Source organism: Odontesthes bonariensis, chromosome 8 (genome assembly GCF_027942865.1).
Source record: "Odontesthes bonariensis isolate fOdoBon6 chromosome 8, fOdoBon6.hap1, whole genome shotgun sequence".
Taxonomy (NCBI): Eukaryota; Metazoa; Chordata; class Actinopteri; order Atheriniformes; family Atherinopsidae; genus Odontesthes; species Odontesthes bonariensis.
In genome coordinates this window covers 25,922,927-25,950,886 of record NC_134513.1, presented here as the reverse complement: position 1 = coordinate 25,950,886, position 27,960 = coordinate 25,922,927, and the positions used below count along the sequence as shown (strand labels likewise).

General features: G+C 44.7%; 38 non-coding genes across 38 annotated transcripts; all 38 read left to right on the top strand.

Annotated features, from left to right (window-relative positions):
* Positions 1 to 1,919: 1,919 nt before the first annotated feature.
* On the top strand, positions 1,920 to 2,008 carry trnay-gua (transfer RNA tyrosine (anticodon GUA)). Its single transcript is given in 2 exon segments — positions 1,920 to 1,956; positions 1,973 to 2,008. It is a non-coding gene; the product is annotated as a tRNA-Tyr (tRNA).
* Positions 2,009 to 2,122: 114 nt separating this feature from the next.
* Positions 2,123 to 2,195, top strand: trnar-acg (transfer RNA arginine (anticodon ACG)). Its single transcript has one exon. It is a non-coding gene; the product is annotated as a tRNA-Arg (tRNA).
* A 1,106-nt stretch (positions 2,196 to 3,301) lies between these two features.
* Positions 3,302 to 3,390, top strand: trnay-gua (transfer RNA tyrosine (anticodon GUA)). Its single transcript is given in 2 exon segments — positions 3,302 to 3,338; positions 3,355 to 3,390. It is a non-coding gene; the product is annotated as a tRNA-Tyr (tRNA).
* Positions 3,391 to 3,504: 114 nt separating this feature from the next.
* On the top strand, positions 3,505 to 3,577 carry trnar-acg (transfer RNA arginine (anticodon ACG)). Its single transcript has one exon. It is a non-coding gene; the product is annotated as a tRNA-Arg (tRNA).
* A 1,106-nt stretch (positions 3,578 to 4,683) lies between these two features.
* On the top strand, positions 4,684 to 4,772 carry trnay-gua (transfer RNA tyrosine (anticodon GUA)). The gene is given in 2 exon segments: positions 4,684 to 4,720; positions 4,737 to 4,772. It is a non-coding gene; the product is annotated as a tRNA-Tyr (tRNA).
* Positions 4,773 to 4,886: 114 nt separating this feature from the next.
* trnar-acg (transfer RNA arginine (anticodon ACG)) lies at positions 4,887 to 4,959 on the top strand. Its single transcript has one exon. It is a non-coding gene; the product is annotated as a tRNA-Arg (tRNA).
* Positions 4,960 to 5,276: 317 nt separating this feature from the next.
* Positions 5,277 to 5,348, top strand: trnah-gug (transfer RNA histidin (anticodon GUG)). The gene has a single exon. It is a non-coding gene; the product is annotated as a tRNA-His (tRNA).
* Positions 5,349 to 6,053: 705 nt separating this feature from the next.
* Positions 6,054 to 6,142, top strand: trnay-gua (transfer RNA tyrosine (anticodon GUA)). Its single transcript is given in 2 exon segments — positions 6,054 to 6,090; positions 6,107 to 6,142. It is a non-coding gene; the product is annotated as a tRNA-Tyr (tRNA).
* Positions 6,143 to 6,256: 114 nt separating this feature from the next.
* On the top strand, positions 6,257 to 6,329 carry trnar-acg (transfer RNA arginine (anticodon ACG)). The gene has a single exon. It is a non-coding gene; the product is annotated as a tRNA-Arg (tRNA).
* Positions 6,330 to 7,435: 1,106 nt separating this feature from the next.
* Positions 7,436 to 7,524, top strand: trnay-gua (transfer RNA tyrosine (anticodon GUA)). The gene is given in 2 exon segments: positions 7,436 to 7,472; positions 7,489 to 7,524. It is a non-coding gene; the product is annotated as a tRNA-Tyr (tRNA).
* A 114-nt stretch (positions 7,525 to 7,638) lies between these two features.
* trnar-acg (transfer RNA arginine (anticodon ACG)) lies at positions 7,639 to 7,711 on the top strand. The gene has a single exon. It is a non-coding gene; the product is annotated as a tRNA-Arg (tRNA).
* Positions 7,712 to 8,817: 1,106 nt separating this feature from the next.
* trnay-gua (transfer RNA tyrosine (anticodon GUA)) lies at positions 8,818 to 8,906 on the top strand. The gene is given in 2 exon segments: positions 8,818 to 8,854; positions 8,871 to 8,906. It is a non-coding gene; the product is annotated as a tRNA-Tyr (tRNA).
* A 114-nt stretch (positions 8,907 to 9,020) lies between these two features.
* trnar-acg (transfer RNA arginine (anticodon ACG)) lies at positions 9,021 to 9,093 on the top strand. Its single transcript has one exon. It is a non-coding gene; the product is annotated as a tRNA-Arg (tRNA).
* A 317-nt stretch (positions 9,094 to 9,410) lies between these two features.
* Positions 9,411 to 9,482, top strand: trnah-gug (transfer RNA histidin (anticodon GUG)). Its single transcript has one exon. It is a non-coding gene; the product is annotated as a tRNA-His (tRNA).
* A 1,128-nt stretch (positions 9,483 to 10,610) lies between these two features.
* trnay-gua (transfer RNA tyrosine (anticodon GUA)) lies at positions 10,611 to 10,699 on the top strand. The gene is given in 2 exon segments: positions 10,611 to 10,647; positions 10,664 to 10,699. It is a non-coding gene; the product is annotated as a tRNA-Tyr (tRNA).
* A 114-nt stretch (positions 10,700 to 10,813) lies between these two features.
* On the top strand, positions 10,814 to 10,886 carry trnar-acg (transfer RNA arginine (anticodon ACG)). Its single transcript has one exon. It is a non-coding gene; the product is annotated as a tRNA-Arg (tRNA).
* A 317-nt stretch (positions 10,887 to 11,203) lies between these two features.
* trnah-gug (transfer RNA histidin (anticodon GUG)) lies at positions 11,204 to 11,275 on the top strand. The gene has a single exon. It is a non-coding gene; the product is annotated as a tRNA-His (tRNA).
* Positions 11,276 to 11,992: 717 nt separating this feature from the next.
* trnay-gua (transfer RNA tyrosine (anticodon GUA)) lies at positions 11,993 to 12,081 on the top strand. Its single transcript is given in 2 exon segments — positions 11,993 to 12,029; positions 12,046 to 12,081. It is a non-coding gene; the product is annotated as a tRNA-Tyr (tRNA).
* A 114-nt stretch (positions 12,082 to 12,195) lies between these two features.
* trnar-acg (transfer RNA arginine (anticodon ACG)) lies at positions 12,196 to 12,268 on the top strand. The gene has a single exon. It is a non-coding gene; the product is annotated as a tRNA-Arg (tRNA).
* Positions 12,269 to 12,585: 317 nt separating this feature from the next.
* On the top strand, positions 12,586 to 12,657 carry trnah-gug (transfer RNA histidin (anticodon GUG)). Its single transcript has one exon. It is a non-coding gene; the product is annotated as a tRNA-His (tRNA).
* Positions 12,658 to 16,190: 3,533 nt separating this feature from the next.
* trnay-gua (transfer RNA tyrosine (anticodon GUA)) lies at positions 16,191 to 16,279 on the top strand. Its single transcript is given in 2 exon segments — positions 16,191 to 16,227; positions 16,244 to 16,279. It is a non-coding gene; the product is annotated as a tRNA-Tyr (tRNA).
* A 114-nt stretch (positions 16,280 to 16,393) lies between these two features.
* Positions 16,394 to 16,466, top strand: trnar-acg (transfer RNA arginine (anticodon ACG)). The gene has a single exon. It is a non-coding gene; the product is annotated as a tRNA-Arg (tRNA).
* A 317-nt stretch (positions 16,467 to 16,783) lies between these two features.
* trnah-gug (transfer RNA histidin (anticodon GUG)) lies at positions 16,784 to 16,855 on the top strand. The gene has a single exon. It is a non-coding gene; the product is annotated as a tRNA-His (tRNA).
* A 908-nt stretch (positions 16,856 to 17,763) lies between these two features.
* trnar-acg (transfer RNA arginine (anticodon ACG)) lies at positions 17,764 to 17,836 on the top strand. Its single transcript has one exon. It is a non-coding gene; the product is annotated as a tRNA-Arg (tRNA).
* Positions 17,837 to 18,942: 1,106 nt separating this feature from the next.
* Positions 18,943 to 19,031, top strand: trnay-gua (transfer RNA tyrosine (anticodon GUA)). The gene is given in 2 exon segments: positions 18,943 to 18,979; positions 18,996 to 19,031. It is a non-coding gene; the product is annotated as a tRNA-Tyr (tRNA).
* Positions 19,032 to 19,145: 114 nt separating this feature from the next.
* Positions 19,146 to 19,218, top strand: trnar-acg (transfer RNA arginine (anticodon ACG)). Its single transcript has one exon. It is a non-coding gene; the product is annotated as a tRNA-Arg (tRNA).
* Positions 19,219 to 20,324: 1,106 nt separating this feature from the next.
* trnay-gua (transfer RNA tyrosine (anticodon GUA)) lies at positions 20,325 to 20,413 on the top strand. The gene is given in 2 exon segments: positions 20,325 to 20,361; positions 20,378 to 20,413. It is a non-coding gene; the product is annotated as a tRNA-Tyr (tRNA).
* Positions 20,414 to 20,527: 114 nt separating this feature from the next.
* trnar-acg (transfer RNA arginine (anticodon ACG)) lies at positions 20,528 to 20,600 on the top strand. The gene has a single exon. It is a non-coding gene; the product is annotated as a tRNA-Arg (tRNA).
* Positions 20,601 to 20,917: 317 nt separating this feature from the next.
* On the top strand, positions 20,918 to 20,989 carry trnah-gug (transfer RNA histidin (anticodon GUG)). Its single transcript has one exon. It is a non-coding gene; the product is annotated as a tRNA-His (tRNA).
* A 908-nt stretch (positions 20,990 to 21,897) lies between these two features.
* On the top strand, positions 21,898 to 21,970 carry trnar-acg (transfer RNA arginine (anticodon ACG)). The gene has a single exon. It is a non-coding gene; the product is annotated as a tRNA-Arg (tRNA).
* A 1,106-nt stretch (positions 21,971 to 23,076) lies between these two features.
* On the top strand, positions 23,077 to 23,165 carry trnay-gua (transfer RNA tyrosine (anticodon GUA)). The gene is given in 2 exon segments: positions 23,077 to 23,113; positions 23,130 to 23,165. It is a non-coding gene; the product is annotated as a tRNA-Tyr (tRNA).
* Positions 23,166 to 23,279: 114 nt separating this feature from the next.
* Positions 23,280 to 23,352, top strand: trnar-acg (transfer RNA arginine (anticodon ACG)). Its single transcript has one exon. It is a non-coding gene; the product is annotated as a tRNA-Arg (tRNA).
* A 1,106-nt stretch (positions 23,353 to 24,458) lies between these two features.
* On the top strand, positions 24,459 to 24,547 carry trnay-gua (transfer RNA tyrosine (anticodon GUA)). The gene is given in 2 exon segments: positions 24,459 to 24,495; positions 24,512 to 24,547. It is a non-coding gene; the product is annotated as a tRNA-Tyr (tRNA).
* Positions 24,548 to 24,661: 114 nt separating this feature from the next.
* Positions 24,662 to 24,734, top strand: trnar-acg (transfer RNA arginine (anticodon ACG)). The gene has a single exon. It is a non-coding gene; the product is annotated as a tRNA-Arg (tRNA).
* A 317-nt stretch (positions 24,735 to 25,051) lies between these two features.
* Positions 25,052 to 25,123, top strand: trnah-gug (transfer RNA histidin (anticodon GUG)). The gene has a single exon. It is a non-coding gene; the product is annotated as a tRNA-His (tRNA).
* A 908-nt stretch (positions 25,124 to 26,031) lies between these two features.
* trnar-acg (transfer RNA arginine (anticodon ACG)) lies at positions 26,032 to 26,104 on the top strand. The gene has a single exon. It is a non-coding gene; the product is annotated as a tRNA-Arg (tRNA).
* Positions 26,105 to 27,210: 1,106 nt separating this feature from the next.
* trnay-gua (transfer RNA tyrosine (anticodon GUA)) lies at positions 27,211 to 27,299 on the top strand. Its single transcript is given in 2 exon segments — positions 27,211 to 27,247; positions 27,264 to 27,299. It is a non-coding gene; the product is annotated as a tRNA-Tyr (tRNA).
* Positions 27,300 to 27,413: 114 nt separating this feature from the next.
* On the top strand, positions 27,414 to 27,486 carry trnar-acg (transfer RNA arginine (anticodon ACG)). Its single transcript has one exon. It is a non-coding gene; the product is annotated as a tRNA-Arg (tRNA).
* The last annotated feature ends 474 nt before the right edge of the window (positions 27,487 to 27,960 follow it).

Sequence of the window (27,960 nt, the reverse complement as noted above, 5' to 3'; positions counted from 1 at the left end):
GAGCAAAAACTGTTTTTCTTGAATAAAAACACCTGAGGTAACACAAGCACCCTCTTTATTACACCAAGCACACTCCCAAAGAAAATATGAATGACAAACCAAAAATTTTCACATTGTTTTTAAATTATTATTCCATCCATCTATCCATCATCTTCCGCTTCTCCGGGGGTCGGGTCGTGGGGGCAGCAGCTTAAGCAGAGAAACCCAGACGTCCCTGTCCCCGGCCACTTCCTCCAGCTCTTCTGGGGGGACCCCGAGGCGTTCCCCTGCCAGAGATCCAACGTGTCCGGGGTCTTCCCCGGGGTCTCCTCCCAGTGGGACGTGTCTCACCAGGCGTCCAGGAGGCATCCTAACCAGATGCCCGAGCCACCTGATCTGACTCCTCTGGATGCAGAGGAGCAGCGGTTCTACTCCGAGCCCCTCCCGGATGACCGAGCTTCTCACCCTATCCACCTACTGTCCTCGCGGTGAATCGCCAGCAGCACACGCAACCGCCGGCAAAGCAAAATGAAGCATAAACGTCTCGAGCCATTAACACAAGCGCAAGACGCAAGCGCAAGGGCAGTTAAAAGAGGTATAACTCAGCCTTAAAGGGAGAGCCCAGACACCCTGCGGAGGAAACTCATTTCGGCCGCTTGTATTGGCGATCTCATTCTCTCGGTCTCTACCCACAGCTCCTGACCATAGGTGAGGGTAGGAACATAGATTGACCAGTAAATCGAGAGCTTCTCCTTCTGGCTCAGCTGATGGCGCACCAATCCGCCTGTCAACCTCCCGCTGCATTCCTCCCTCACTCATGAACAAGACCCCGAGATACTTGAACTCCTCCACTTGGGAAAGGATCTCATTCCCGACCCGGAGAGGGCAAATTATTATTTCATGGGTAAATTAATAAATCTTTAATGAGGTACTACAAACCCATATGTACAACACACATACATAAGTGTTATTATCGTGTTATTATATGCATCACATTCGCAGGGCTTCATATGGTGCAACAATCGCTACGCCAGTAGATGTCACCCAAGGGAATTGAATGAAGCTTCGAGTAGTGAACCACTTTATGACACAATGGTTCAAAATGATTCAATGCTTCAAAAAGCCTCGTTTTGCCATCACTAGTAAAAACATCCGATAATCCACTACAGCATAAAATCCAGCTTCTTCGAGAGCCGCCACCTGCCGACTGACGCCGCCCGTACAGCTGGCTCATACACCTCCGTTACCGTTCCCACCCCCCAGCCATCACAACCAATACAATTGCGCAAACTTGATATTGCCCTTGACTGACCAGTAAGGTAGAACAGGGGAAAGTGATGCATTTACTGGCAGTAGTAAATAGTAGGAAAGTAGCAAACACAACATTTACTGCGTGTTTTAAAGTCAACAAAAAATACACGTGTATGTCTAAGACTTTGGCAAGGCGCAAAGCATCAAAGGTAAGTGTAATACAATGGAAAAGGCCTACAATGCATTGTATTCAAATAAATATATAAGGTGAGTGAAAAAATAAATAAAAGGAGGTGATATATAACCTAGGGGGATACAGGTGGATAGACCTGACAAGAAAAGAACCAAACAAAAAGGCTGGACTTTTGCGCTGGACAATGTGAGGATATATTGAGGATCAACATCTGTGTAGGACGATGTGGAGACTTTCCCAGATAGATGCCAGATATGTTTCTGTAACGACTAAATGCATGATAGAAACTGAGGCTGATTTGATCTGAAACGCATCTGAAACTGATGGTTTCTAATCACTTTTTGTGTTTATTTAACTGATAAACAGGCCCAAGCCCCTGGCTCCCTTCTATAACTCATTTGGTACAGCAGAGAACTGCAGGTGTCCCATGATACGCATCTTAAGCCTGGTTACATGCATTCATACAGGATTCATGAAAAGGATGTTGGCTTTGCTCCCTTCGATAGCTCAGTTGGTAGAGCGGAGGACTGTAGGTGCCCAACAACAGTTATCCTTAGGTCGCTGGTTCAATTCCAGCTCGAAGGATGTGCCAAGCTTTTGTATACAGAGGCTCTTTTGGCCAACTCCGTCAATCCTTTCAAAGCTTTTGGAATATGCAGTTTTACGAAAGACTGTTCCACTCTCTATCAGATTTGCTAAGGGCTAGTGGCGCAATGGATAACGCGTCTGACTACGGATCAGAAGATTCTAGGTTCAACTCCTGGCTAGCTCAGCACGCTGGTTTTAGTCTCTCACTTCTCCCACTGCTTTAGAACAGGATCGCTTTAAACCTTCTACTCCCTGGGTATCCCAGCTCACTTACGCCCCAAAAATACCTCACAGTTTGTTGTCTTGCAACACATGTGGCTGACCCCACACCGTAAGGAAAGCTCGTCTTCGTCTTTATCTCTGCTGTCAATGATTTTGCTACAAACACAAAAAAAAACCCATTTCTGCCAGCCACATGCCGCAGAGCTACATATGCTATCCTTGGGATACGAAGATGTTTCGGATCACATCAAAGCCACACACGACAAAAACCCACAACGGGCCGTGATCGTATAGTGGTTAGTACTCTGCGTTGTGGTCGCAGCAACCCTGGTTTGAATCCGGGTCACGGTAACCCCCCCGACCGAATTTGTTTGCATCGCTGAAAAAAGATCCCACTTTCAACTTAGATTTCTTAAACTTTTAAAAAAATAATTTTGTCTACAGGCCCCTGTCCCGTATCAAAGGTCTGAAAGAATCAAACAGCACAAATGCAGAAGGTCTGCCCATTTAAAGAGCATAAAAGGGGTCAAAGTATCAAACAGGCCCCAATGAGAAATAGTGCCTTTTTAATGAGTCGCCAAGAACGCATATGTTCTGTGTTTTTTAGCTCTTCTAAAGGGAGGGTTTTCACACACCGCCACACCCAAAGTATAAACATCCTAACAACAGAAGATGAAAATCGTGTGCCAAATGAATGGGTGGATAGACCTGACAAAAAAAGAACCAAACAAAAAGGCTGGACTTTTGCGCTGGACAATGTGAGGGTATATTGAGGATCAACATCTGTGTTGGACGATGTGGAGACTTTCCCAGATAGATGCCAGATATGTTTCTGTAACGACTAAATGCATGATAGAAACTGAGGCTGATTTGATCTGAAACGCATCTGAAACTGATGGTTTCTAATCACTTTTTGTGTTTATTTAACTGATAAACAGGCCAAAGCCCCTGGCTCCCTTCCATAACTCATTTGGTACAGCAGAGAACTGCAGGTGTCCCATGATACGCATCTTAAGCCTGGTTACATGCATTCATACAGGATTCATGAAAAGGATGTTGGCTTTGCTCCCTTCGATAGCTCAGTTGGTAGAGCGGAGGACTGTAGGTGCCCAACAACAGTTATCCTTAGGTCGCTGGTTCAATTCCGGCTCAAAGGATGTGCCAAGCTTTTGTATACAGAGGCTCTTTTGGCCAACTCCGTCAATCCTTTCAAAGCTTTTGGAATATGCAGTTTTACGAAAGACTGTTCCACTCTCTATCAGATTTGCTAAGGGCTAGTGGCGCAATGGATAACGCATCTGACTACGGATCAGAAGATTCTAGGTTCAACTCCTGGCTAGCTCGACACGCTGGTTTTAGTCTCTCACTTCTCCCACTGCTTTAGAACAGGATCGCTTTAAACCTTCTACTCCCTGGGTATCCCAGCTCACTTACGCCCCAAAAATACCTCACAGTGTGTTTTCTTGCAACACATGTGGCTGACCCCACACCGTAAGGAAAGCTCGTCTTCCTCTTTATCTCTGCTGTCAATGATTTTGCTACAAACACAAAAAAAAAAACATGCCTGCCAGCCACATGCCGCAGAGCTACATATGCTATCCTTGGGATACGAAGGTGTTTCGGATCACATCAAAGCCACACACGACAAAAACCCACAACCGGCCGTGATCGTATAGTGGTTAGTACTCTGCGTTGTGGTCGCAGCAACCCCGGTTCGAATCTGGGTCACGGCAACCCCCCGACCAAATTTGTTTGCATCGCTGAAAAAAGATCCCACTTTCAACTTAGATTTCTTAAACTTTTAAAAAAATAATTTTGTCTACAGGCCCCTGTCCCGTATCAAAGGTCTGAAAGAATCAAACAGCACAAATGCAGAAGGTCTGCCCATTTAAAGAGCATAAAAGGGGTCAAAGTATCAAACAGGCCCCAATGAGAAATAGTGCCTTTTTAATGAGTCGCCAAGAACTCATATGTTCTGTGTTTTTTAGCTCTTCTAAAGGGAGGGTTTTCACACACCGCCACACCCAAAGTATAAACATCCTAACAACAGAAGATGAAAATCGTGTGCCAAATGAATGGATGGATAGACCTGACAAAAAAAGAACCAAAACAAGAAGGCTGGACTTTTGCGCTGGACAATGTGAGGGTATATTGAGGATCAACATCTGTGTTGGACGATGTGGAGACTTTCCCAGACAGATGCCAGATATGTTTCTGTAACGACTAAATGCATGATAGAAACTGAGGCTGATTTGATCTGAAACGCATCTGAAACTGATGGTTTCTCATCACTTTTTGTGTTTATTTAACTGATAAACAGGCCAAAGCCCCTGGCTCCCTTCCATAACTCATTTGGTACAGCAGAGAACTGAAGGTGTCCCATGATACGCATCTTACGCCTGGTTACATGAATTCATACAGGATTCATGAAAAGGATGTTGGCTTTGCTCCCTTCGATAGCTCAGTTGGTAGAGCGGAGGACTGTAGGTGCCCAACAACAGTTATCCTTAGGTCGCTGGTTCAATTCCGGCTCGAAGGATGTGCCAAGCTTTTGTATACAGAGGCTCTTTTGGCCAACTCCGTCAATCCTTTCAAAGCTTTTGGAATATGCAGTTTTACGAAAGACTGTTCCACTCTCTATCAAATTTGCTAAGGGCTAGTGGCGCAATGGATAACGCGTCTGACTACGGATCAGAAGATTCTAGGTTCAACTCCTGGCTAGCTCAGCACGCTGGTTTTAGTCTCTCACTTCTCCCACTGCTTTAGAACAGGATCGCTTTAAACCTTCTACTCCCTGGGTATCCCAGCTCACTTACGCCCCAAAAATACCTCACAGTTTGTTGTCTTGCAACACATGTGGCTGACCCCACACCGTAAGGAAAGCTCGTCTTCCTCTTTATCTCTGCTGTCAATGATTTTGCTACAAACACAAAAAAAAACCCATTTCTGCCAGCCACATTCCGCAGAGCTACATATGCTATCCTTGGGATACGAAGATGTTTCGGATCACATCAAAGCCACACACGACAAATACCCACAACCGGCCGTGATCGTATAGTGGTTAGTACTCTGCGTTGTGGTCGCAGCAACCCCGGTTCGAATCCGGGTCACGGCAACCCCCCGACCGAATTTGTTTGCGTCGCTGAAAAAAGATCCCACTTTCAACTTAGATTTCTTAAACTTTTAAAAAAATAATTTTGTCTACAGGCCTCTGTCCCGTATCAAAGGTCTGAAAGAATCAAACAGCACAAATGCAGAAGGTCTGCCCATTTAAAGAGCATAAAAGGGGTCAAAGTATCAAACAGGCCCCAATGAGAAATAGTGCCTTTTTAATGAGTCGCCAAGAACGCATATGTTCTGTGTTTTTTAGCTCTTCTAAAGGGAGGGTTTTCACACACCGCCACACCCAAAGTATAAACATCCTAACAACAGAAGATGAAAATCGTGTGCCAAATGAATGGGTGGATAGACCTGACAAAAAAAGAACCAAACAAAAAGGCTGGACTTTTGCGCTGGACAATGTGAGGGTATATTGAGGATCAACATCTGTGTTGGACGATGTGGAGACTTTCCCAGATAGATGCCAGATATGTTTCTGTAACGACTAAATGCATGATAGAAACTGAGGCTGATTTGATCTGAAACTGATGGTTTCTAATCACTTTTTGTGTTTATTTAACTGATAAACAGGCCAAAGCCCCTGGCTCCCTTCCATAACTCATTTGGTACAGCAGAGAACTACAGGTGTCCCATGATACGCATCTTAAGCCTGGTTACATGCATTCATACAGGATTCATGAAAAGGATGTCAGCTTTGCTCCCTTCGATAGCTCAGTTGGTAGAGCGGAGGACTGTAGGTGCCCAACAACAGTTATCCTTAGGTCGCTGGTTCAATTCCGGCTCGAAGGATGTGCCAAGGTTTTGTATACAGAGGCTCTTTTGGCCAACTCCGTCAATCCTTTCAAAGCTTTTGGAATATGCAGTTTTACGAAAGACTGTTCCACTCTCTATCAGATTTGCTAAGGGCTAGTGGCGCAATGGATAACGCGTCTGACTACGGATCAGAAGATTCTAGGTTCAACTCCTGGCTAGCTCAGCACGCTGGTTTTAGTCTCTCACTTCTCCCACTGCTTTAGAACAGGATCGCTTTAAACCTTCTACTCCCTGGGTATCCCAGCTCACTTACGCCCCAAAAATACCTCACAGTTTGTTGTCTTGCAACACATGTGGCTGACCCCACACCGTAAGGAAAGCTCGTCTTCGTCTTTATCTCTGCTGTCAATGATTTTGCTACAAACACAAAAAAAAACCCATTTCTGCCAGCCACATGCCGCAGAGCTACATATGCTATCCTTGGGATACGAAGATGTTTCGGATCACATCAAAGCCACACACGACAAAAACCCACAACGGGCCGTGATCGTATAGTGGTTAGTACTCTGCGTTGTGGTCGCAGCAACCCTGGTTTGAATCCGGGTCACGGTAACCCCCCCGACCGAATTTGTTTGCATCGCTGAAAAAAGATCCCACTTTCAACTTAGATTTCTTAAACTTTTAAAAAAATAATTTTGTCTACAGGCCCCTGTCCCGTATCAAAGGTCTGAAAGAATCAAACAGCACAAATGCAGAAGGTCTGCCCATTTAAAGAGCATAAAAGGGGTCAAAGTATCAAACAGGCCCCAATGAGAAATAGTGCCTTTTTAATGAGTCGCCAAGAACGCATATGTTCTGTGTTTTTTAGCTCTTCTAAAGGGAGGGTTTTCACACACCGCCACACCCAAAGTATAAACATCCTAACAACAGAAGATGAAAATCGTGTGCCAAATGAATGGGTGGATAGACCTGACAAAAAAAGAACCAAACAAAAAGGCTGGACTTTTGCGCTGGACAATGTGAGGGTATATTGAGGATCAACATCTGTGTTGGACGATGTGGAGACTTTCCCAGATAGATGCCAGATATGTTTCTGTAACGACTAAATGCATGATAGAAACTGAGGCTGATTTGATCTGAAACGCATCTGAAACTGATGGTTTCTAATCACTTTTTGTGTTTATTTAACTGATAAACAGGCCAAAGCCCCTGGCTCCCTTCCATAACTCATTTGGTACAGCAGAGAACTGCAGGTGTCCCATGATACGCATCTTAAGCCTGGTTACATGCATTCATACAGGATTCATGAAAAGGATGTTGGCTTTGCTCCCTTCGATAGCTCAGTTGGTAGAGCGGAGGACTGTAGGTGCCCAACAACAGTTATCCTTAGGTCGCTGGTTCAATTCCGGCTCAAAGGATGTGCCAAGCTTTTGTATACAGAGGCTCTTTTGGCCAACTCCGTCAATCCTTTCAAAGCTTTTGGAATATGCAGTTTTACGAAAGACTGTTCCACTCTCTATCAGATTTGCTAAGGGCTAGTGGCGCAATGGATAACGCATCTGACTACGGATCAGAAGATTCTAGGTTCAACTCCTGGCTAGCTCGACACGCTGGTTTTAGTCTCTCACTTCTCCCACTGCTTTAGAACAGGATCGCTTTAAACCTTCTACTCCCTGGGTATCCCAGCTCACTTACGCCCCAAAAATACCTCACAGTGTGTTGTCTTGCAACACATGTGGCTGACCCCACACCGTAAGGAAAGCTCGTCTTCCTCTTTATCTCTGCTGTCAATGATTTTGCTACAAACACAAAAAAAAAAACATGCCTGCCAGCCACATGCCGCAGAGCTACATATGCTATCCTTGGGATACGAAGGTGTTTCGGATCACATCAAAGCCACACACGACAAAAACCCACAACCGGCCGTGATCGTATAGTGGTTAGTACTCTGCGTTGTGGTCGCAGCAACCCCGGTTCGAATCTGGGTCACGGCAACCCCCCGACCAAATTTGTTTGCATCGCTGAAAAAAGATCCCACTTTCAACTTAGATTTCTTAAACTTTTAAAAAAATAATTTTGTCTACAGGCCCCTGTCCCGTATCAAAGGTCTGAAAGAATCAAACAGCACAAATGCAGAAGGTCTGCCCATTTAAAGAGCATAAAAGGGGTCAAAGTATCAAACAGGCCCCAATGAGAAATAGTGCCTTTTTAATGAGTCGCCAAGAACTCATATGTTCTGTGTTTTTTAGCTCTTCTAAAGGGAGGGTTTTCACACACCGCCACACCCAAAGTATAAACATCCTAACAACAGAAGATGAAAATCGTGTGCCAAATGAATGGATGGATAGACCTGACAAAAAAAGAACCAAAACAAGAAGGCTGGACTTTTGCGCTGGACAATGTGAGGGTATATTGAGGATCAACATCTGTGTTGGACGATGTGGAGACTTTCCCAGACAGATGCCAGATATGTTTCTGTAACGACTAAATGCATGATAGAAACTGAGGCTGATTTGATCTGAAACGCATCTGAAACTGATGGTTTCTCATCACTTTTTGTGTTTATTTAACTGATAAACAGGCCAAAGCCCCTGGCTCCCTTCCATAACTCATTTGGTACAGCAGAGAACTGAAGGTGTCCCATGATACGCATCTTACGCCTGGTTACATGAATTCATACAGGATTCATGAAAAGGATGTTGGCTTTGCTCCCTTCGATAGCTCAGTTGGTAGAGCGGAGGACTGTAGGTGCCCAACAACAGTTATCCTTAGGTCGCTGGTTCAATTCCGGCTCGAAGGATGTGCCAAGCTTTTGTATACAGAGGCTCTTTTGGCCAACTCCGTCAATCCTTTCAAAGCTTTTGGAATATGCAGTTTTACGAAAGACTGTTCCACTCTCTATCAAATTTGCTAAGGGCTAGTGGCGCAATGGATAACGCGTCTGACTACGGATCAGAAGATTCTAGGTTCAACTCCTGGCTAGCTCAGCACGCTGGTTTTAGTCTCTCACTTCTCCCACTGCTTTAGAACAGGATCGCTTTAAACCTTCTACTCCCTGGGTATCCCAGCTCACTTACGCCCCAAAAATACCTCACAGTTTGTTGTCTTGCAACACATGTGGCTGACCCCACACCGTAAGGAAAGCTCGTCTTCCTCTTTATCTCTGCTGTCAATGATTTTGCTACAAACACAAAAAAAAAACCATTTCTGCCAGCCACATTCCGCAGAGCTACATATGCTATCCTTGGGATACGAAGATGTTTCGGATCACATCAAAGCCACACACGACAAATACCCACAACCGGCCGTGATCGTATAGTGGTTAGTACTCTGCGTTGTGGTCGCAGCAACCCCGGTTCGAATCCGGGTCACGGCAACCCCCCGACCGAATTTGTTTGCGTCGCTGAAAAAAGATCCCACTTTCAACTTAGATTTCTTAAACTTTTAAAAAAATAATTTTGTCTACAGGCCTCTGTCCCGTATCAAAGGTCTGAAAGAATCAAACAGCACAAATGCAGAAGGTCTGCCCATTTAAAGAGCATAAAAGGGGTCAAAGTATCAAACAGGCCCCAATGAGAAATAGTGCCTTTTTAATGAGTCGCCAAGAACGCATATGTTCTGTGTTTTTTAGCTCTTCTAAAGGGAGGGTTTTCACACACCGCCACACCCAAAGTATAAACATCCTAACAACAGAAGATGAAAATCGTGTGCCAAATGAATGGGTGGATAGACCTGACAAAAAAAGAACCAAACAAAAAGGCTGGACTTTTGCGCTGGACAATGTGAGGGTATATTGAGGATCAACATCTGTGTTGGACGATGTGGAGACTTTCCCAGATAGATGCCAGATATGTTTCTGTAACGACTAAATGCATGATAGAAACTGAGGCTGATTTGATCTGAAACGCATCTGAAACTGATGGTTTCTAATCACTTTTTGTGTTCATTTAACTGATAAACAGGCCCAATCCCCTGGCTCCCTTCCATAACTCATTTGGTACAGCAGAGAACTACAGGTGTCCCATGATACGCATCTGTTAGATTCGGTTCTTTTAGTAGGAGGCTCAAGAACGGACCAAAGTAATTCAAGTGAAAATGAAGTGTTTATTGGTAGTCACACATCAAAGCATATCAGCGCTGGGCTCAGTGGAACAGAGATCCCGTAGGAAGTCTGTCTGACTGGCCATGATTTCCGGTTATCATCTGTACTTATTTCATAGGTTGGACTCACATTCGACCGAGTATGATTGGACATGAGTAGGTTCAACATGCTTCGTCATATTCTCTGGATCAGCCCAAAACAGTGTGTGTGTGAATCTACCCTTGCTTTCCCAGGCTTTCCTAATTGTTTTGTCTTTCTACTCCTGGATCACTTTAGGTCATATGGAAAAGTACTGAGCCCTATTTCATTCATAATGTCTAAGAACAAAGCCAATTTTAACACATCTTAAGCCTGGTTACATGCATTCATACAGGATTCATGAAAAGGATGTCAGCTTTGCTCCCTTCGATAGCTCAGTTGGTAGAGCGGAGGACTGTAGGTGCCCAACAACAGTTATCCTTAGGTCGCTGGTTCAATTCCGGCTCGAAGGATGTGCCAAGCTTTTGTATACAGAGGCTCTTTTGGCCAACTCCGTCAATCCTTTCAAAGCTTTTGGAATATGCTGTTTTACGAAAGACTGTTCCACTCTCTATCAGATTTGCTAAGGGCTAGTGGCGCAATGGATAACGCGTCTGACTACGGATCAGAAGATTCTAGGTTCAACTCCTGGCTAGCTCGGCACGCTGGTTTTAGTCTCTCACTTCTCCCACTGCTTTAGAACAGGATCGCTTTAAACCTTCTACTCCCTGGGTATCCCAGCTCACTTACGCCCCAAAGATACCTCACAGTGTGTTGTCTTGCAACACATGTGGCTGACCCCACACCGTAAGGAAAGCTCGTCTTCCTCTTTATCTCTGCTGTCAATGATTTTGCTACAAACACAAAAAAAAAAACATGGCTGCCAGGCACATGCCGCAGAGCTACATATGCTATCCTTGGGATACGAAGGTGTTTCGGATCACATCAAAGCCACACACGACAAATTCCCACAACCGGCCGTGATCGTATAGTGGTTAGTACTCTGCGTTGTGGTCGCAGCAACCCCGGTTCGAATCCGGGTCATGGCAACCCCCCGACCGAATTTGTTTGCATCGCTGAAAAAAGATCCCACTTTCAACTTAGATTTCTTAAACTTTTAAAAAAATAATTTTGTCTACAGGCCCCTGTCCCGTATCAAAGGTCTGAAAGAATCAAACAGCACAAATGCAGAAGGTCTGCCCATTTAAAGAGCATAAAAGGGGTCAAAGTATCAAACAGGCCCCAATGAGAAATAGTGCCTTTTTAATGAGTCGCCAAGGCCGCATATGTTCTGTGTTTTTTAGCTCTTCTAAAGGGAGGGTTTTCACACACCGCCACACCCAAAGTATAAACATCCTAACAACAGAAGATGAAAATCGTGTGCCAAATGAATGGATGGATAGACCTGACAAAAAAAGAACCAAAACAAAAAGGCTGGACTTTTGCGCTGGACAATGTGAGGGTATATTGAGGATCAACATCTGTGTTGGACGATGTGGAGACTTTCCCAGACAGATGCCAGATATGTTTCTGTAACGACTAAATGCATGATAGAAACTGAGGCTGATTTGATCTGAAACGCATCTGAAACTGATGGTTTCTCATCACTTTTTGTGTTTATTTAACTGATAAACAGGCCAAAGCCCCTGGCTCCCTTCTATAACTCATTTGGTACAGCAGAGAACTGAAGGTGTCCCATGATACGCATCTTACGCCTGGTTACATGAATTCATACAGGATTCATGAAAAGGATGTTGGCTTTGCTCCCTTCGATAGCTCAGTTGGTAGAGCGGAGGACTGTAGGTGCCCAACAACAGTTATCCTTAGGTCGCTGGTTCAATTCCGGCTCGAAGGATGTGCCAAGCTTTTGTATACAGAGGCTCTTTTGGCCAACTCCGTCAATCCTTTCAAAGCTTTTGGAATATGCAGTTTTACGAAAGACTGTTCCACTCTCTATCAAATTTGCTAAGGGCTAGTGGCGCAATGGATAACGCGTCTGACTACGGATCAGAAGATTCTAGGTTCAACTCCTGGCTAGCTCAGCACGCTGGTTTTAGTCTCTCACTTCTCCCACTGCTTTAGAACAGGATCGCTTTAAACCTTCTACTCCCTGGGTATCCCAGCTCACTTACGCCCCAAAAATACCTCACAGTTTGTTGTCTTGCAACACATGTGGCTGACCCCACACCGTAAGGAAAGCTCGTCTTCCTCTTTATCTCTGCTGTCAATGATTTTGCTACAAACACAAAAAAAAACCCATTTCTGCCAGCCACATTCCGCAGAGCTACATATGCTATCCTTGGGATACGAAGATGTTTCGGATCACATCAAAGCCACACACGACAAATACCCACAACCGGCCGTGATCGTATAGTGGTTAGTACTCTGCGTTGTGGTCGCAGCAACCCCGGTTCGAATCCGGGTCACGGCAACCCCCCGACCGAATTTGTTTGCGTCGCTGAAAAAAGATCCCACTTTCAACTTAGATTTCTTAAACTTTTAAAAAAATAATTTTGTCTACAGGCCTCTGTCCCGTATCAAAGGTCTGAAAGAATCAAACAGCACAAATGCAGAAGGTCTGCCCATTTAAAGAGCATAAAAGGGGTCAAAGTATCAAACAGGCCCCAATGAGAAATAGTGCCTTTTTAATGAGTCGCCAAGAACGCATATGTTCTGTGTTTTTTAGCTCTTCTAAAGGGAGGGTTTTCACACACCGCCACACCCAAAGTATAAACATCCTAACAACAGAAGATGAAAATCGTGTGCCAAATGAATGGGTGTGTAACCCGTTGCTCACGTTTCCCCTATGAACAACGCCCAAATTCTCTGACCTACACTCTAACGACTTCTGCACACCTGTGCTCTCACGAGTAAGGAGTCTCTTAACAGGTAACAGTGTATCTTGTGCATAGAGTGCGCAACTGATCGCATTAACAAGACTAGGCCCGCTTACCATACAACCGAAAGCAAAGTGCAATATAGCTTTTAACCTTATACTAAAATAAAAAAGGAAAAATGGTAGTATGAAATAACATGCCAGTTTAATAATCCGTACTGGTCAGTAGAAGAAACCCAAGGGCAATGCACTTTAACATGTAACAGTTCAATCTCGTCACAGTAATATTATTAATAAACAATAGCACAAGGAAGCTTCACACCTGTTAATTGGGTACCCAACACAACCAGTGCTAAAACAGATAAATCCCAAATCAAAAACAACTTTAAACAACAAAAAGTTACCAAAACCCAAAAAGAGCCGACACAATAAATGAATCAAACTTCACAGAATCAGTCTCTTGCAGGAATAAAGCAGTCCCGTAGCTTCATATATCGTTGCAGGCCTGATAGCTCCAATTTAGCATACGTCCGCAGAATAGCAGTCCCAATGATGGCGGCTCTCAGCACAACCAGGTGGAACAAGTTACTCACCCCACCAGGGATTACCAGTCTTAACTGAACGGCTTCAAAACTGCTCCAACTCCGGTCCAACAGTCCACTCTGGATCCCGTGCTTGGTCTGGTTCTGTAATCCACAATCTCCAAAATCCAGGCAACATGTCCGAAATGTTTGTAGCTCCCGCTAGTTGGTAAAAACTAGTGATGTTACCTCCAACACCGAAGCTCCGAAGCACGCTTCAAACTCGACAGGGTAGTTATAGTGAAGCAGTGGGCCGGAGCTTGCTTCATGTGACGTCACTGATGACGTTTGAACCACTTCACTGCTTCATTCAGACCGAGTCAGCTGACTGCTTCGAGTTGATGTGCGGAGCTTTGAACATTTGCCGCGATTGAGTGTATTCAAGATGGCTGAAGCCCCGGTTCATGTCCCCGTTCTACACCTATAACAGCTCTCGTTTTTTGATATTCGGAGTTTTGGATTTTTCTCTCATGGAGCAACCATTGAGGAAGCGTTCTAAAGTGTGGGAATATTTCGACCCAAACAGTTCCTTCAGCACACCAGCCTCCTCTGTTCCCTGTGACAGAGTATTTTCCAAAGCTGGAGAAATTGGCTAAAAAAAAAAAAAAAACGTTTGAGCCCTTCTACTGAGCAAAAACTGTTTTTCTTGAATAAAAACACCTGAGGTAACACAAGCACCCTCTTTATTACACCAAGCACACTCCCAAAGAAAATATGAATGACAAACCAAAAATTTTCACATTGTTTTTAAATTATTATTCCATCCATCTATCCATCATCTTCCGCTTCTCCGGGGGTCGGGTCGTGGGGGCAGCAGCTTAAGCAGAGAAACCCAGACGTCCCTGTCCCCGGCCACTTCCTCCAGCTCTTCTGGGGGGACCCCGAGGCGTTCCCCTGCCAGAGATCCAACGTGTCCGGGGTCTTCCCCGGGGTCTCCTCCCAGTGGGACGTGTCTCACCAGGCGTCCAGGAGGCATCCTAACCAGATGCCCGAGCCACCTGATCTGACTCCTCTGGATGCAGAGGAGCAGCGGTTCTACTCCGAGCCCCTCCCGGATGACCGAGCTTCTCACCCTATCCACCTACTGTCCTCGCGGTGAATCGCCAGCAGCACACGCAACCGCCGGCAAAGCAAAATGAAGCATAAACGTCTCGAGCCATTAACACAAGCGCAAGACGCAAGCGCAAGGGCAGTTAAAAGAGGTATAACTCAGCCTTAAAGGGAGAGCCCAGACACCCTGCGGAGGAAACTCATTTCGGCCGCTTGTATTGGCGATCTCATTCTCTCGGTCTCTACCCACAGCTCCTGACCATAGGTGAGGGTAGGAACATAGATTGACCAGTAAATCGAGAGCTTCTCCTTCTGGCTCAGCTGATGGCGCACCAATCCGCCTGTCAACCTCCCGCTGCATTCCTCCCTCACTCATGAACAAGACCCCGAGATACTTGAACTCCTCCACTTGGGAAAGGATCTCATTCCCGACCCGGAGAGGGCAAATTATTATTTCATGGGTAAATTAATAAATCTTTAATGAGGTACTACAAACCCATATGTACAACACACATACATAAGTGTTATTATCGTGTTATTATATGCATCACATTCGCAGGGCTTCATATGGTGCAACAATCGCTACGCCAGTAGATGTCACCCAAGGGAATTGAATGAAGCTTCGAGTAGTGAACCACTTTATGACACAATGGTTCAAAATGATTCAATGCTTCAAAAAGCCTCGTTTTGCCATCACTAGTAAAAACATCCGATAATCCACTACAGCATAAAATCCAGCTTCTTCGAGAGCCGCCACCTGCCGACTGACGCCGCCCGTACAGCTGGCTCATACACCTCCGTTACCGTTCCCACCCCCCAGCCATCACAACCAATACAATTGCGCAAACTTGATATTGCCCTTGACTGACCAGTAAGGTAGAACAGGGGAAAGTGATGCATTTACTGGCAGTAGTAAATAGTAGGAAAGTAGCAAACACAACATTTACTGCGTGTTTTAAAGTCAACAAAAAATACACGTGTATGTCTAAGACTTTGGCAAGGCGCAAAGCATCAAAGGTAAGTGTAATACAATGGAAAAGGCCTACAATGCATTGTATTCAAATAAATATATAAGGTGAGTGAAAAAATAAATAAAAGGAGGTGATATATAACCTAGGGGGATACAGGTGGATAGACCTGACAAGAAAAGAACCAAACAAAAAGGCTGGACTTTTGCGCTGGACAATGTGAGGATATATTGAGGATCAACATCTGTGTAGGACGATGTGGAGACTTTCCCAGATAGATGCCAGATATGTTTCTGTAACGACTAAATGCATGATAGAAACTGAGGCTGATTTGATCTGAAACGCATCTGAAACTGATGGTTTCTAATCACTTTTTGTGTTTATTTAACTGATAAACAGGCCCAAGCCCCTGGCTCCCTTCTATAACTCATTTGGTACAGCAGAGAACTGCAGGTGTCCCATGATACGCATCTTAAGCCTGGTTACATGCATTCATACAGGATTCATGAAAAGGATGTTGGCTTTGCTCCCTTCGATAGCTCAGTTGGTAGAGCGGAGGACTGTAGGTGCCCAACAACAGTTATCCTTAGGTCGCTGGTTCAATTCCAGCTCGAAGGATGTGCCAAGCTTTTGTATACAGAGGCTCTTTTGGCCAACTCCGTCAATCCTTTCAAAGCTTTTGGAATATGCAGTTTTACGAAAGACTGTTCCACTCTCTATCAGATTTGCTAAGGGCTAGTGGCGCAATGGATAACGCGTCTGACTACGGATCAGAAGATTCTAGGTTCAACTCCTGGCTAGCTCAGCACGCTGGTTTTAGTCTCTCACTTCTCCCACTGCTTTAGAACAGGATCGCTTTAAACCTTCTACTCCCTGGGTATCCCAGCTCACTTACGCCCCAAAAATACCTCACAGTTTGTTGTCTTGCAACACATGTGGCTGACCCCACACCGTAAGGAAAGCTCGTCTTCGTCTTTATCTCTGCTGTCAATGATTTTGCTACAAACACAAAAAAAAACCCATTTCTGCCAGCCACATGCCGCAGAGCTACATATGCTATCCTTGGGATACGAAGATGTTTCGGATCACATCAAAGCCACACACGACAAATACCCACAACCGGCCGTGATCGTATAGTGGTTAGTACTCTGCGTTGTGGTCGCAGCAACCCCGGTTCGAATCCGGGTCACGGCAACCCCCCGACCGAATTTGTTTGCGTCGCTGAAAAAAGATCCCACTTTCAACTTAGATTTCTTAAACTTTTAAAAAAATAATTTTGTCTACAGGCCTCTGTCCCGTATCAAAGGTCTGAAAGAATCAAACAGCACAAATGCAGAAGGTCTGCCCATTTAAAGAGCATAAAAGGGGTCAAAGTATCAAACAGGCCCCAATGAGAAATAGTGCCTTTTTAATGAGTCGCCAAGAACGCATATGTTCTGTGTTTTTTAGCTCTTCTAAAGGGAGGGTTTTCACACACCGCCACACCCAAAGTATAAACATCCTAACAACAGAAGATGAAAATCGTGTGCCAAATGAATGGGTGGATAGACCTGACAAAAAAAGAACCAAACAAAAAGGCTGGACTTTTGCGCTGGACAATGTGAGGGTATATTGAGGATCAACATCTGTGTTGGACGATGTGGAGACTTTCCCAGATAGATGCCAGATATGTTTCTGTAACGACTAAATGCATGATAGAAACTGAGGCTGATTTGATCTGAAACTGATGGTTTCTAATCACTTTTTGTGTTTATTTAACTGATAAACAGGCCAAAGCCCCTGGCTCCCTTCCATAACTCATTTGGTACAGCAGAGAACTACAGGTGTCCCATGATACGCATCTTAAGCCTGGTTACATGCATTCATACAGGATTCATGAAAAGGATGTCAGCTTTGCTCCCTTCGATAGCTCAGTTGGTAGCGCGGAGGACTGTAGGTGCCCAACAACAGTTATCCTTAGGTCGCTGGTTCAATTCCGGCTAGAAGGATGTGCCAAGGTTTTGTATACAGAGGCTCTTTTGGCCAACTCCGTCAATCCTTTCAAAGCTTTTGGAATATGCAGTTTTACGAAAGACTGTTCCACTCTCTATCAGATTTGCTAAGGGCTAGTGGCGCAATGGATAACGCGTCTGACTACGGATCAGAAGATTCTAGGTTCAACTCCTGGCTAGCTCAGCACGCTGGTTTTAGTCTCTCACTTCTCCCACTGCTTTAGAACAGGATCGCTTTAAACCTTCTACTCCCTGGGTATCCCAGCTCACTTACGCCCCAAAAATACCTCACAGTTTGTTGTCTTGCAACACATGTGGCTGACCCCACACCGTAAGGAAAGCTCGTCTTCGTCTTTATCTCTGCTGTCAATGATTTTGCTACAAACACAAAAAAAAAACCATTTCTGCCAGCCACATGCCGCAGAGCTACATATGCTATCCTTGGGATACGAAGATGTTTCGGATCACATCAAAGCCACACACGACAAGAACCCACAACGGGCCGTGATCGTATAGTGGTTAGTACTCTGCGTTGTGGTCGCAGCAACCCTGGTTTGAATCCGGGTCACGGTAACCCCCCCGACCGAATTTGTTTGCATCGCTGAAAAAAGATCCCACTTTCAACTTAGATTTCTTAAACTTTTAAAAAAATAATTTTGTCTACAGGCCCCTGTCCCGTATCAAAGGTCTGAAAGAATCAAACAGCACAAATGCAGAAGGTCTGCCCATTTAAAGAGCATAAAAGGGGTCAAAGTATCAAACAGGCCCCAATGAGAAATAGTGCCTTTTTAATGAGTCGCCAAGAACGCATATGTTCTGTGTTTTTTAGCTCTTCTAAAGGGAGGGTTTTCACACACCGCCACACCCAAAGTATAAACATCCTAACAACAGAAGATGAAAATCGTGTGCCAAATGAATGGGTGGATAGACCTGACAAAAAAAGAACCAAACAAAAAGGCTGGACTTTTGCGCTGGACAATGTGAGGGTATATTGAGGATCAACATCTGTGTTGGACGATGTGGAGACTTTCCCAGATAGATGCCAGATATGTTTCTGTAACGACTAAATGCATGATAGAAACTGAGGCTGATTTGATCTGAAACGCATCTGAAACTGATGGTTTCTAATCACTTTTTGTGTTTATTTAACTGATAAACAGGCCAAAGCCCCTGGCTCCCTTCCATAACTCATTTGGTACAGCAGAGAACTGCAGGTGTCCCATGATACGCATCTTAAGCCTGGTTACATGCATTCATACAGGATTCATGAAAAGGATGTTGGCTTTGCTCCCTTCGATAGCTCAGTTGGTAGAGCGGAGGACTGTAGGTGCCCAACAACAGTTATCCTTAGGTCGCTGGTTCAATTCCGGCTCAAAGGATGTGCCAAGCTTTTGTATACAGAGGCTCTTTTGGCCAACTCCGTCAATCCTTTCAAAGCTTTTGGAATATGCAGTTTTACGAAAGACTGTTCCACTCTCTATCAGATTTGCTAAGGGCTAGTGGCGCAATGGATAACGCATCTGACTACGGATCAGAAGATTCTAGGTTCAACTCCTGGCTAGCTCGACACGCTGGTTTTAGTCTCTCACTTCTCCCACTGCTTTAGAACAGGATCGCTTTAAACCTTCTACTCCCTGGGTATCCCAGCTCACTTACGCCCCAAAAATACCTCACAGTGTGTTTTCTTGCAACACATGTGGCTGACCCCACACCGTAAGGAAAGCTCGTCTTCCTCTTTATCTCTGCTGTCAATGATTTTGCTACAAACACAAAAAAAAAACCATGCCTGCCAGCCACATGCCGCAGAGCTACATATGCTATCCTTGGGATACGAAGGTGTTTCGGATCACATCAAAGCCACACACGACAAAAACCCACAACCGGCCGTGATCGTATAGTGGTTAGTACTCTGCGTTGTGGTCGCAGCAACCCCGGTTCGAATCTGGGTCACGGCAACCCCCCGACCAAATTTGTTTGCATCGCTGAAAAAAGATCCCACTTTCAACTTAGATTTCTTAAACTTTTAAAAAAATAATTTTGTCTACAGGCCCCTGTCCCGTATCAAAGGTCTGAAAGAATCAAACAGCACAAATGCAGAAGGTCTGCCCATTTAAAGAGCATAAAAGGGGTCAAAGTATCAAACAGGCCCCAATGAGAAATAGTGCCTTTTTAATGAGTCGCCAAGAACTCATATGTTCTGTGTTTTTTAGCTCTTCTAAAGGGAGGGTTTTCACACACCGCCACACCCAAAGTATAAACATCCTAACAACAGAAGATGAAAATCGTGTGCCAAATGAATGGATGGATAGACCTGACAAAAAAAGAACCAAAACAAGAAGGCTGGACTTTTGCGCTGGACATTGTGAGGGTATATTGAGGATCAACATCTGTGTTGGACGATGTGGAGACTTTCCCAGACAGATGCCAGATATGTTTCTGTAACGACTAAATGCATGATAGAAACTGAGGCTGATTTGATCTGAAACGCATCTGAAACTGATGGTTTCTCATCACTTTTTGTGTTTATTTAACTGATAAACAGGCCAAAGCCCCTGGCTCCCTTCCATAACTCATTTGGTACAGCAGAGAACTGAAGGTGTCCCATGATACGCATCTTACGCCTGGTTACATGAATTCATACAGGATTCATGAAAAGGATGTTGGCTTTGCTCCCTTCGATAGCTCAGTTGGTAGAGCGGAGGACTGTAGGTGCCCAACAACAGTTATCCTTAGGTCGCTGGTTCAATTCCGGCTCGAAGGATGTGCCAAGCTTTTGTATACAGAGGCTCTTTTGGCCAACTCCGTCAATCCTTTCAAAGCTTTTGGAATATGCAGTTTTACGAAAGACTGTTCCACTCTCTATCAAATTTGCTAAGGGCTAGTGGCGCAATGGATAACGCGTCTGACTACGGATCAGAAGATTCTAGGTTCAACTCCTGGCTAGCTCAGCACGCTGGTTTTAGTCTCTCACTTCTCCCACTGCTTTAGAACAGGATCGCTTTAAACCTTCTACTCCCTGGGTATCCCAGCTCACTTACGCCCCAAAAATACCTCACAGTTTGTTGTCTTGCAACACATGTGGCTGACCCCACACCGTAAGGAAAGCTCGTCTTCCTCTTTATCTCTGCTGTCAATGATTTTGCTACAAACACAAAAAAAAACCCATTTCTGCCAGCCACATTCCGCAGAGCTACATATGCTATCCTTGGGATACGAAGATGTTTCGGATCACATCAAAGCCACACACGACAAATACCCACAACCGGCCGTGATCGTATAGTGGTTAGTACTCTGCGTTGTGGTCGCAGCAACCCCGGTTCGAATCCGGGTCACGGCAACCCCCCGACCGAATTTGTTTGCGTCGCTGAAAAAAGATCCCACTTTCAACTTAGATTTCTTAAACTTTTAAAAAAATAATTTTGTCTACAGGCCTCTGTCCCGTATCAAAGGTCTGAAAGAATCAAACAGCACAAATGCAGAAGGTCTGCCCATTTAAAGAGCATAAAAGGGGTCAAAGTATCAAACAGGCCCCAATGAGAAATAGTGCCTTTTTAATGAGTCGCCAAGAACGCATATGTTCTGTGTTTTTTAGCTCTTCTAAAGGGAGGGTTTTCACACACCGCCACACCCAAAGTATAAACATCCTAACAACAGAAGATGAAAATCGTGTGCCAAATGAATGGGTGGATAGACCTGACAAAAAAAGAACCAAACAAAAAGGCTGGACTTTTGCGCTGGACAATGTGAGGGTATATTGAGGATCAACATCTGTGTTGGACGATGTGGAGACTTTCCCAGATAGATGCCAGATATGTTTCTGTAACGACTAAATGCATGATAGAAACTGAGGCTGATTTGATCTGAAACTGATGGTTTCTAATCACTTTTTGTGTTTATTTAACTGATAAACAGGCCAAAGCCCCTGGCTCCCTTCCATAACTCATTTGGTACAGCAGAGAACTACAGGTGTCCCATGATACGCATCTTAAGCCTGGTTACATGCATTCATACAGGATTCATGAAAAGGATGTCAGCTTTGCTCCCTTCGATAGCTCAGTTGGTAGCGCGGAGGACTGTAGGTGCCCAACAACAGTTATCCTTAGGTCGCTGGTTCAATTCCGGCTAGAAGGATGTGCCAAGGTTTTGTATACAGAGGCTCTTTTGGCCAACTCCGTCAATCCTTTCAAAGCTTTTGGAATATGCAGTTTTACGAAAGACTGTTCCACTCTCTATCAGATTTGCTAAGGGCTAGTGGCGCAATGGATAACGCGTCTGACTACGGATCAGAAGATTCTAGGTTCAACTCCTGGCTAGCTCAGCACGCTGGTTTTAGTCTCTCACTTCTCCCACTGCTTTAGAACAGGATCGCTTTAAACCTTCTACTCCCTGGGTATCCCAGCTCACTTACGCCCCAAAAATACCTCACAGTTTGTTGTCTTGCAACACATGTGGCTGACCCCACACCGTAAGGAAAGCTCGTCTTCGTCTTTATCTCTGCTGTCAATGATTTTGCTACAAACACAAAAAAAAAACCATTTCTGCCAGCCACATGCCGCAGAGCTACATATGCTATCCTTGGGATACGAAGATGTTTCGGATCACATCAAAGCCACACACGACAAGAACCCACAACGGGCCGTGATCGTATAGTGGTTAGTACTCTGCGTTGTGGTCGCAGCAACCCTGGTTTGAATCCGGGTCACGGTAACCCCCCCGACCGAATTTGTTTGCATCGCTGAAAAAAGATCCCACTTTCAACTTAGATTTCTTAAACTTTTAAAAAAATAATTTTGTCTACAGGCCCCTGTCCCGTATCAAAGGTCTGAAAGAATCAAACAGCACAAATGCAGAAGGTCTGCCCATTTAAAGAGCATAAAAGGGGTCAAAGTATCAAACAGGCCCCAATGAGAAATAGTGCCTTTTTAATGAGTCGCCAAGAACGCATATGTTCTGTGTTTTTTAGCTCTTCTAAAGGGAGGGTTTTCACACACCGCCACACCCAAAGTATAAACATCCTAACAACAGAAGATGAAAATCGTGTGCCAAATGAATGGGTGGATAGACCTGACAAAAAAAGAACCAAACAAAAAGGCTGGACTTTTGCGCTGGACAATGTGAGGGTATATTGAGGATCAACATCTGTGTTGGACGATGTGGAGACTTTCCCAGATAGATGCCAGATATGTTTCTGTAACGACTAAATGCATGATAGAAACTGAGGCTGATTTGATCTGAAACGCATCTGAAACTGATGGTTTCTAATCACTTTTTGTGTTTATTTAACTGATAAACAGGCCAAAGCCCCTGGCTCCCTTCCATAACTCATTTGGTACAGCAGAGAACTGCAGGTGTCCCATGATACGCATCTTAAGCCTGGTTACATGCATTCATACAGGATTCATGAAAAGGATGTTGGCTTTGCTCCCTTCGATAGCTCAGTTGGTAGAGCGGAGGACTGTAGGTGCCCAACAACAGTTATCCTTAGGTCGCTGGTTCAATTCCGGCTCAAAGGATGTGCCAAGCTTTTGTATACAGAGGCTCTTTTGGCCAACTCCGTCAATCCTTTCAAAGCTTTTGGAATATGCAGTTTTACGAAAGACTGTTCCACTCTCTATCAGATTTGCTAAGGGCTAGTGGCGCAATGGATAACGCATCTGACTACGGATCAGAAGATTCTAGGTTCAACTCCTGGCTAGCTCGACACGCTGGTTTTAGTCTCTCACTTCTCCCACTGCTTTAGAACAGGATCGCTTTAAACCTTCTACTCCCTGGGTATCCCAGCTCACTTACGCCCCAAAAATACCTCACAGTGTGTTTTCTTGCAACACATGTGGCTGACCCCACACCGTAAGGAAAGCTCGTCTTCCTCTTTATCTCTGCTGTCAATGATTTTGCTACAAACACAAAAAAAAAACCATGCCTGCCAGCCACATGCCGCAGAGCTACATATGCTATCCTTGGGATACGAAGGTGTTTCGGATCACATCAAAGCCACACACGACAAAAACCCACAACCGGCCGTGATCGTATAGTGGTTAGTACTCTGCGTTGTGGTCGCAGCAACCCCGGTTCGAATCTGGGTCACGGCAACCCCCCGACCAAATTTGTTTGCATCGCTGAAAAAAGATCCCACTTTCAACTTAGATTTCTTAAACTTTTAAAAAAATAATTTTGTCTACAGGCCCCTGTCCCGTATCAAAGGTCTGAAAGAATCAAACAGCACAAATGCAGAAGGTCTGCCCATTTAAAGAGCATAAAAGGGGTCAAAGTATCAAACAGGCCCCAATGAGAAATAGTGCCTTTTTAATGAGTCGCCAAGAACTCATATGTTCTGTGTTTTTTAGCTCTTCTAAAGGGAGGGTTTTCACACACCGCCACACCCAAAGTATAAACATCCTAACAACAGAAGATGAAAATCGTGTGCCAAATGAATGGATGGATAGACCTGACAAAAAAAGAACCAAAACAAGAAGGCTGGACTTTTGCGCTGGACAATGTGAGGGTATATTGAGGATCAACATCTGTGTTGGACGATGTGGAGACTTTCCCAGACAGATGCCAGATATGTTTCTGTAACGACTAAATGCATGATAGAAACTGAGGCTGATTTGATCTGAAACGCATCTGAAACTGATGGTTTCTCATCACTTTTTGTGTTTATTTAACTGATAAACAGGCCAAAGCCCCTGGCTCCCTTCCATAACTCATTTGGTACAGCAGAGAACTGAAGGTGTCCCATGATACGCATCTTACGCCTGGTTACATGAATTCATACAGGATTCATGAAAAGGATGTTGGCTTTGCTCCCTTCGATAGCTCAGTTGGTAGAGCGGAGGACTGTAGGTGCCCAACAACAGTTATCCTTAGGTCGCTGGTTCAATTCCGGCTCGAAGGATGTGCCAAGCTTTTGTATACAGAGGCTCTTTTGGCCAACTCCGTCAATCCTTTCAAAGCTTTTGGAATATGCAGTTTTACGAAAGACTGTTCCACTCTCTATCAGATTTGCTAAGGGCTAGTGGCGCAATGGATAACGCGTCTGACTACGGATCAGAAGATTCTAGGTTCAACTCCTGGCTAGCTCAGCACGCTGGTTTTAGTCTCTCACTTCTCCCACTGCTTTAGAACAGGATCGCTTTAAACCTTCTACTCCCTGGGTATCCCAGCTCACTTACGCCCCAAAAATACCTCACAGTTTGTTGTCTTGCAACACATGTGGCTGACCCCACACCGTAAGGAAAGCTCGTCTTCGTCTTTATCTCTGCTGTCAATGATTTTGCTACAAACACAAAAAAAAACCCATTTCTGCCAGCCACATGCCGCAGAGCTACATATGCTATCCTTGGGATACGAAGATGTTTCGGATCACATCAAAGCCACACACGACAAATACCCACAACCGGCCGTGATCGTATAGTGGTTAGTACTCTGCGTTGTGGTCGCAGCAACCCCGGTTCGAATCCGGGTCACGGCAACCCCCCGACCGAATTTGTTTGCGTCGCTGAAAAAAGATCCCACTTTCAACTTAGATTTCTTAAACTTTTAAAAAAATAATTTTGTCTACAGGCCTCTGTCCCGTATCAAAGGTCTGAAAGAATCAAACAGCACAAATGCAGAAGGTCTGCCCATTTAAAGAGCATAAAAGGGGTCAAAGTATCAAACAGGCCCCAATGAGAAATAGTGCCTTTTTAATGAGTCGCCAAGAACGCATATGTTCTGTGTTTTTTAGCTCTTCTAAAGGGAGGGTTTTCACACACCGCCACACCCAAAGTATAAACATCCTAACAACAGAAGATGAAAATCGTGTGCCAAATGAATGGGTGGATAGACCTGACAAAAAAAGAACCAAACAAAAAGGCTGGACTTTTGCGCTGGACAATGTGAGGGTATATTGAGGATCAACATCTGTGTTGGACGATGTGGAGACTTTCCCAGATAGATGCCAGATATGTTTCTGTAACGACTAAATGCATGATAGAAACTGAGGCTGATTTGATCTGAAACTGATGGTTTCTAATCACTTTTTGTGTTTATTTAACTGATAAACAGGCCAAAGCCCCTGGCTCCCTTCCATAACTCATTTGGTACAGCAGAGAACTACAGGTGTCCCATGATACGCATCTTAAGCCTGGTTACATGCATTCATACAGGATTCATGAAAAGGATGTCAGCTTTGCTCCCTTCGATAGCTCAGTTGGTAGCGCGGAGGACTGTAGGTGCCCAACAACAGTTATCCTTAGGTCGCTGGTTCAATTCCGGCTAGAAGGATGTGCCAAGGTTTTGTATACAGAGGCTCTTTTGGCCAACTCCGTCAATCCTTTCAAAGCTTTTGGAATATGCAGTTTTACGAAAGACTGTTCCACTCTCTATCAGATTTGCTAAGGGCTAGTGGCGCAATGGATAACGCGTCTGACTACGGATCAGAAGATTCTAGGTTCAACTCCTGGCTAGCTCAGCACGCTGGTTTTAGTCTCTCACTTCTCCCACTGCTTTAGAACAGGATCGCTTTAAACCTTCTACTCCCTGGGTATCCCAGCTCACTTACGCCCCAAAAATACCTCACAGTTTGTTGTCTTGCAACACATGTGGCTGACCCCACACCGTAAGGAAAGCTCGTCTTCGTCTTTATCTCTGCTGTCAATGATTTTGCTACAAACACAAAAAAAAAACCATTTCTGCCAGCCACATGCCGCAGAGCTACATATGCTATCCTTGGGATACGAAGATGTTTCGGATCACATCAAAGCCACACACGACAAGAACCCACAACGGGCCGTGATCGTATAGTGGTTAGTACTCTGCGTTGTGGTCGCAGCAACCCTGGTTTGAATCCGGGTCACGGTAACCCCCCCGACCGAATTTGTTTGCATCGCTGAAAAAAGATCCCACTTTCAACTTAGATTTCTTAAACTTTTAAAAAAATAATTTTGTCTACAGGCCCCTGTCCCGTATCAAAGGTCTGAAAGAATCAAACAGCACAAATGCAGAAGGTCTGCCCATTTAAAGAGCATAAAAGGGGTCAAAGTATCAAACAGGCCCCAATGAGAAATAGTGCCTTTTTAATGAGTCGCCAAGAACGCATATGTTCTGTGTTTTTTAGCTCTTCTAAAGGGAGGGTTTTCACACACCGCCACACCCAAAGTATAAACATCCTAACAACAGAAGATGAAAATCGTGTGCCAAATGAATGGGTGGATAGACCTGACAAAAAAAGAACCAAACAAAAAGGCTGGACTTTTGCGCTGGACAATGTGAGGGTATATTGAGGATCAACATCTGTGTTGGACGATGTGGAGACTTTCCCAGATAGATGCCAGATATGTTTCTGTAACGACTAAATGCATGATAGAAACTGAGGCTGATTTGATCTGAAACGCATCTGAAACTGATGGTTTCTAATCACTTTTTGTGTTTATTTAACTGATAAACAGGCCAAAGCCCCTGGCTCCCTTCCATAACTCATTTGGTACAGCAGAGAACTGCAGGTGTCCCATGATACGCATCTTAAGCCTGGTTACATGCATTCATACAGGATTCATGAAAAGGATGTTGGCTTTGCTCCCTTCGATAGCTCAGTTGGTAGAGCGGAGGACTGTAGGTGCCCAACAACAGTTATCCTTAGGTCGCTGGTTCAATTCCGGCTCAAAGGATGTGCCAAGCTTTTGTATACAGAGGCTCTTTTGGCCAACTCCGTCAATCCTTTCAAAGCTTTTGGAATATGCAGTTTTACGAAAGACTGTTCCACTCTCTATCAGATTTGCTAAGGGCTAGTGGCGCAATGGATAACGCATCTGACTACGGATCAGAAGATTCTAGGTTCAACTCCTGGCTAGCTCGACACGCTGGTTTTAGTCTCTCACTTCTCCCACTGCTTTAGAACAGGATCGCTTTAAACCTTCTACTCCCTGGGTATCCCAGCTCACTTACGCCCCAAAAATACCTCACAGTGTGTTTTCTTGCAACACATGTGGCTGACCCCACACCGTAAGGAAAGCTCGTCTTCCTCTTTATCTCTGCTGTCAATGATTTTGCTACAAACACAAAAAAAAAACCATGCCTGCCAGCCACATGCCGCAGAGCTACATATGCTATCCTTGGGATACGAAGGTGTTTCGGATCACATCAAAGCCACACACGACAAAAACCCACAACCGGCCGTGATCGTATAGTGGTTAGTACTCTGCGTTGTGGTCGCAGCAACCCCGGTTCGAATCTGGGTCACGGCAACCCCCCGACCAAATTTGTTTGCATCGCTGAAAAAAGATCCCACTTTCAACTTAGATTTCTTAAACTTTTAAAAAAATAATTTTG